The 7,351-nt window shown below is 29.6% G+C and overlaps 2 pseudogenes; both read left to right on the forward strand.

The window, feature by feature from the left end:
- Positions 1-4,221, forward strand: part of LOC105037196 (uncharacterized) — a 5,927-nt pseudogene extending 1,706 nt beyond the window's left edge.
- Positions 4,222-4,426: 205 nt separating this feature from the next.
- On the forward strand, positions 4,427-5,266 carry LOC140853455 (uncharacterized; annotated as a pseudogene).
- Positions 5,267-7,351: the final 2,085 nt, after the last annotated feature.

Consider the following 7,351-nt stretch of genomic DNA (forward strand, 5'->3'; position numbering starts at 1 on the left):
TCGGTAGATAGTCGGTCAAGAGCCGAGTTGTTGTGCTTTGATGTTGAATGATAGAAAACCAGCAAAATAAGTTCACTTGTCGAAATTGTCTGATGTGAGACCCTCCAATACTTAAGTTAATCGAGAAAAAAAAATAGCTAAAGAGCTAAAAGCGAGAGCAAAAGTTTATAATAAAAAAAAGCTTATCCGATCCCCATTGCTTGCTGGTATTTATAAGATAAGTGATGTCGTTATTGCATAACTCTCATCCTTGAATGCTTGGAACGTGGAGTTATGGCATTAGTGGATAGTTATCTCATTAACTGTTGTTAAGATTGAGTAATAGGGCTTGTGGACTATTGCTCCACATTCGCATGTAGTTAATATTCATGTCGGATAACTATCGATTTTCGAATGTATAAAATTCAAGTAGTCAGTATGGCATCGAGAAAGTAGTCGGCTATATGTCAGATATCACCAGCTAATGTAGATTGCATGTCGAACTAAGTTTTAAACATGACTTGATTAGATCCATCGCCCTTAATCGGTGGTCAAGTTCCATCTATCTTAGTCAGTTGAATGCCGATTTAAAACAAGACTCGTTGATCCAAATTGGGTTGAATCACAGTAATCCAATCGGTGCAAAAATGAGAAAGAATCAATTATTGTGGACTTAGTCGGTTGGAAAGCGATAAAAAGGATTAATCGGGCTAAGCCGACAAGGATCTACCCAAACACACGTCTTTCTATATATTTTATTTTCGTCTGCCTCTCTTCATTCCTATCTTTTCTCCCATCCATATCCATTTTTTTGTCTCTATCTTTACTTTTCTCTCGTGTCCCTCGAGCGAGTAGGAGTTTAAAGTTTTCATCACAAGAAATTGGATACATCCTTGCAACTCTGTACTGTACAAAACTCATGATCATATACTCATATGAGAGTGATGTTTCATTCTAGTTATAACAACGATAATTGCCAATGTTTATTCAATATTCTAGTGTTAACATGGCTATGTTGATGTACTTAAAATACTATATTATTTTTATGTATATGTCAATAAACTCGTAATGCTCTACATGCATCAAATAAAATCTCTTCAACTACTATTGAGAACAGACATTATAATTTTTTAAATCTATTTGGATATCCTATTTAAATGGCATCGTTACATCAGCTAAACAATCATCACAACAATTACAGCCCACATCTTAACATTATTAACCCATTTAAGTACAAATCCATGTGATTCGTTTCTTTTTTGATTGAGAGCATGGACTACAACTTTTTTTAGTATAGCAATCCCATTTTAATTATGAGTCTATTTCTACATTTGTGAATTATTATTTATTTTATATATGAAACAAATAAGAACCTAAGTATTAAATAATTATATTTTATTATAAAAATAAAAAAGATGGAGAATATTATAGAAAGGATGTGGAATGTTTTGATTTAATATTATTTTATATTCATGAGATAAATTTTTTTTTGTCTTTCTATATACATTGTCATTGTCAATAGGTTTTATATATAATATATATATATATATATATATATATATATATATATATAATATAAGGTGATCATGTTTGAAGTATTGGGTGTTTCTATTGTCATGTCATGATATTATTATTATTATTATTGATAAAAGTGAAATTTATATTTATTAATTTTTAATATAAATTATCTTATAAAATATGATTGAAATGATGATTATGATGGACAAAGTATTTTATGTCTTTGTTGTTGCATTGTGTCAAGAAAAAAATACCTAAGAAGTGTCAAAATATGTTTACTGGTCCATCAACTTAAGATGACAAAAAGAAGAATGCAGTTTGATATGATAAATTGATAGAGGAATTTATCGATATATGTATTGGTGAAGTTGAAACTGGTAATCATCCAGGGACACATTTCAATAGGCTAGGATGGGCCAATATAATTAAAATTTAATGAAAAGATTGAAAATCAATACGACTACAAATAATTCAAAAATAAATAGGATAATCTGAAAGCAAATTGAAGCATTTGGGTGAGATTAGTAGCAAAAAAATAGGACTTGAATGGGATCCTGTTAGAAACACAATAGATGCATCAGATGCATGGTGGGAAATAAAGTTGCAGGTACAAATAATAGTATATTGATTGTTATCCTTAGGAATGATTTTGATGATCACAAATATTAGAGCATAATTCGATACTAATATTTTTCAGGTATATCAAAGAATATTTTTGTAAGAAAAAATATCGTTGAAAGACTCCAAGTATAATTAAAGATTAATTAAGTCAAGTAAAATTAATTTTGAAGACTTTCGGTACAATTTTTTTTTTTTCAAGATTTAGAGCTGACCCATTCAAGAATCGAGCAAGCTCTGGTATGGAATATCTCTGATACTTTGGTTTGGCATGCAGCCGAGTTGGCTCGAAATGAAGCCGAGCCGACTCTATCAGGGTGATAGAAAACTAAATTTTATAGATTATAGCTCGGAGCAAGATTCGAACCGACTTTATCAATATTTTAGAAAGTTGAATTTTGATCTCTGTAGTTTGAGTCAGTTCGAAATAAGACCCGAGCCAGCTCTCTCAGTGGACAGAAAGTTGAAATTCAAATTTTGCTGCTCGAGCCAGCTCGAAATAAGATCCGAGCCGGCTCTATCAAAAAGGACAGAATGATGATTTTTGAGGTCTACAGTTCAAATCGACTCAAAAATCAATTCGAGCCGACTTGACGTTATCTGACAAGTATAACGGCTAGTTCTGCAGAAGCCCATTTTCATTCAGAAAAAAATTTTTAACAACTATTTTCTACCTCCAACGATAAAAAATGGCTAGTATTAAATTCAAATCAATCAGAGCTTGGAGGAAATGAATAAGAAATAAAAAAGTAAGAAAATGAAAGAAAAGCACTGTTCATAGCAAAAAGAGCACTTTGAGCATTTAATAGTCTTCAAGAGAGTTCACCTACTTTCAATAACTTTTTTTTTAATTTTTTGAGTGCATTCAAGGAGGAGAAAGAGCATTCATTACTGACATTCAAAGCATCCTCAAAAGAGAGCTTCAACGATAATAAATTAACCGCAACAGGATTTTATTATTGTACTGAATTTCTTATTTAAATCTGTTGTAATGATTTTAGCAAAGGTTAAAACTTGAAGCGCTGATTTGTACCAAATTTGGATTAGTTTGGAGGAGCCTTAAGATTAGGCTTGTAAAGTTTTTGATTAGTTGACCTAGGTTAAAGTCAATTGGATTTGTTTGTGTGCCTGATGAAAATAAACACGCTATAATCAGGTTGATTATAGTGACAATTCCTAAGAGATCGCTTGGGGAGTGGATGTAGGTGCTTGAGATGCACCAAACCACTATAAATTTGATGTGTTTATATGTGTGTGATCTTATTCCTCTTTTGCATTTATTTTTGTACATTAGCTCATTGTACCTTCAGTATACTTATATTTCTGCCTGCACACATTTGGTTTTAAATTTACTAAAAGTTTTAATAATCCAATTCACCCCCCTATCTCTTGGGTTGTCTAGCTGGACAATATTGATGTTTGTAAGATTTTTTATACTATGATTTAAAAAAAATATTGATAATTATATATCCTTAACTTGTAGAAAATTCTTGATGCAGCTAAATTTCGAAAATGTGATTTACAACATGTCATGAAGTTGGATAGATTATTTTGGAGATACTAGTACCACAGAGAAGAGGGCTTAGACACCAACGTTACCGATACAAAAGAATGTTGAGAGCATATTTGAAGCTGATGATAGACTAAATAGAGAAAATACTGATATGTTTGAGAGTTTATGTGACACTGATGAAGACCTTAATCTAATTATACATGAAATTGATGATCTTTTCACTGATATTGATAATGTTAACCCTACCCCTACATCTTATCCCACCCATAAAAAAAGAAAGAAGAGAGTTGGTCCAAAGAATCAAGATAATAAATGCAAGAAGATTGGGGGTGTTGTGCAATTATCTCAGGATTTAGTTGTCTTGTTGATGCAGTGGAGAGGAGTATAATGCCATCCAGAATAACTGATAAGTCCAGATGTAGCATTGATGAGGTGATGAAATGGTGCGTGCAATGCTTGAGATGGGAGCACAGCCTGAATTGGTTCTACTTGCTGTGGAAGTGCTTCTTAAAAGAGAGCATAAGAAAATATTTATGGCTCTCGAGGATACCTATATTTAGATTGAATGGCTCAAGCAAATGTCAAATCTATGAAACTAGCTTTTGAAATACTAGCATGATGATATATTTTTTGTAGTTTTAATTATGAACATTTATGTTGAAATTATGATGGATTATATGTATTCGTATTATGTTTTGAATAATATATTGTGAATATCATGACTATTATTGATATTATGGATGGTATGTGTTGGTGTTTTATATTGTTTATGTTATTTATATTTTAAGTTTTCATGTTATGTATTGTTTGTTTTTTTTATTGATGTTTTGTTTTTAACATAATATTTTATGTACAGACATGGATAGCACTGATAATAGTTCTGAAGAGAATTATTTTAGTGAAGATGAGATAGTTGATGATAATGAATTTTATACATTTGTGACTATAGCTGCTGGTATGGCTAATGAATATTACTCAAAATATGTTGACAAAAAGCCTTATAGGACCTCTTATCAAACTGGATATAGATTTGTATTAGAGATTCTACTAGATAATCCATATAGATGTCAACAACAATTTAGAATGAAGAAATATGTATTCATTGATCTATGTAAGGAACTGCAAGACAGATATGGTTTGAAAGGTTCTAAAAATATTTCTGTTGAGAAGTTGGTAACCATATTTTTGATGATTCTAGGATATGGGTTTGGGAGTAGGATAGTTCAAGTAAAATTTCAATATTCGGAAGAAACAGTTAGTAGATATTTTACTCATATCTTAAATGTTGTCTTAAATATGACTAGGGATATTATTAACCCAATTGATAGATAGTTTAAGAATATTCCCAATAAAATTCATGATGATAATCGTTAGTGGCCTTATTTTAAGGATTGCATTGGAGCAATTGATGGTACTCATGTGGTAGTAAAAGTTTCTCCATATAAGCAAATACCATATATTGGCCAAAAAGAGATTCCTATGCAAAACATTATGGCTTGTTTTGATTTTGACATATATTTTACTTTTATTTGGGCTGGATGGGAGCGTACTGCTCATGACACTCATATTTTCTTAAACACTATATGCAGAGAAGAGCTCAACTTTCCACATCCACCTAGAGGTATGTATTTTAATTAAATATATTATAATAGTAGGCATATATTTTACCTTTCATGCATAAGTATTAAATTCTAACTTATCTATATTTATATAGGTAAATATCACTTAGTAGATGCAGGATATCCTTACATGTTAGGATATATGGGGCCTTACAAAGGGGAAAAATATCATCTACTAGATTTTCGACGTGGAAGTCAACCAAGGGGTATGTGTGAAGTCTTTAATTATGCATATTCTTCGTTGAGATATACTATTGGGAGAACATTTAGATGTTGAAAAAGTAGATGGAGAATATTGAGTAGAATGCCCAACTTCTTTTATTATAAATAAGTTCAAATTATGGTGGCTTTCATAGCTATTCATAATTTTATTAGGAATCATGCAATTAAAGACTTTGAGTTTTAGCCTTATAACGATGATGAAGATCTACTCCCTCCAGCTTGTTTAGAGATTAATGAATCACAAGAGGAATCGAGTCTGGAGTAAAGTCGAGCAATGAGTAACTATGAGATGGATGTTTTGCATGATCAGATTGCTACTCTTCTTATGACTCGTTGACTTCTTTTTTTTATAAAATTGTACATGAAACATGAATTTTATCCCATGTCATTCACATTTTGGGTTTGAGAAAACCTGCATCTTGCATTTTTATTACTATTAGAATCAAGAATGTTAAACAATTTGGTGATATTAATAGTTAATACATATGTTAAAATTTATTATGGATATAGTGGCATCAAATATATATTTGATTTATCAATATTCACCGATATTATTTCATTGTGTACAAGAAAAGCATTGGGTAGAAAAGAATTTTAAAATCTCATTTTTGCAAGTGTGATTGCATGCATCTATATTGTACTATAAATATAATATTATATTATAATGTATCGTACTATTATGATATTATATGATAATTTTTTTCATTATATTACAATAATATGCTATATTATATCATATTATAGTAATATTATAATGCATAATAATATTTTAATATGTAATAATCCCATAAAATATTACATCACATTGTACTATAGTATTATATTACATTATGTTATACTATAATAATATTATACTATGTAATAATATATTGCCATGTTATATCATATAATATTATACTATATTTTTGCTATAATATAAAATATTATGTTAACTATATTATACTAATATTATATTATATTATACTAATATTATAATATATAATATATTTACATAACAATGTATATTAAATTTTATTATACTCTACTATATAATACTATGTAACATCCTTTATGGTCATTTTGTCGAACCAAAAGTACTTTTATGGTTTGATTATCAAATACATATTAAAGTTCCAAAGTATTTTAGAAATATAGTTATCAAACAACAAACAGCTTTTACTCAAAGTTCTACTTTTCAAAAGCTCTATTTTTAAAAGTTTCAAAAGCTCTACTATCAACAGCAATCCCAAACGGAATCTTAGGGTATGAAAAGATTTACTAAAATGTTTAATCAATATGACTAATTGGATTATCTATAGAAGAATATTTGTTTCAATTGGTCAAATCTTCATGGATATCCAATATATGGAAGTTAGCAATTATGAGTGATTCCTCTTGATTGTGACATCAATTTTGCTTGTTTGACACAAGATGTTCTAGCTCATCATGCTTCAATTCAAATGATACATACCACATTATATTGGTTAGGGAAGTGCCCTTTAATACCAAGATTGCCGGTTTGAATTCAATGACACTTGAACTTCTAGTGGAGCTAGGGGTGAGCATGGTCATGTTTGGATCGGTTTCATGCTTAAACCTAAGCTGAACTAGTCCTAAATAGTTTGGCATTTCTAAAAATCAAATCGGACCAATAGAAGATTGAAACCAAACCAAACCAATATGGTTATATGGTCTAGTTTGGTTTGGTTTATCGGTTTATATATATATATATATATATATATATATATATATATATATATATATATATATATATATATATATATATATGATTCATGAAGACTTGTTTTCTTTTCACATAAGAGTACCATCAAGAAAATTTATCAAGTAAAATGATTTAAATTGATATAAGATATTGTTACTCAATAAAATAATTTTTTTAAAC

This window comes from Elaeis guineensis, chromosome 13 (genome assembly GCF_000442705.2).
Source record: "Elaeis guineensis isolate ETL-2024a chromosome 13, EG11, whole genome shotgun sequence".
Lineage (NCBI taxonomy): Eukaryota > Viridiplantae > Streptophyta > Magnoliopsida > Arecales > Arecaceae > Elaeis > Elaeis guineensis.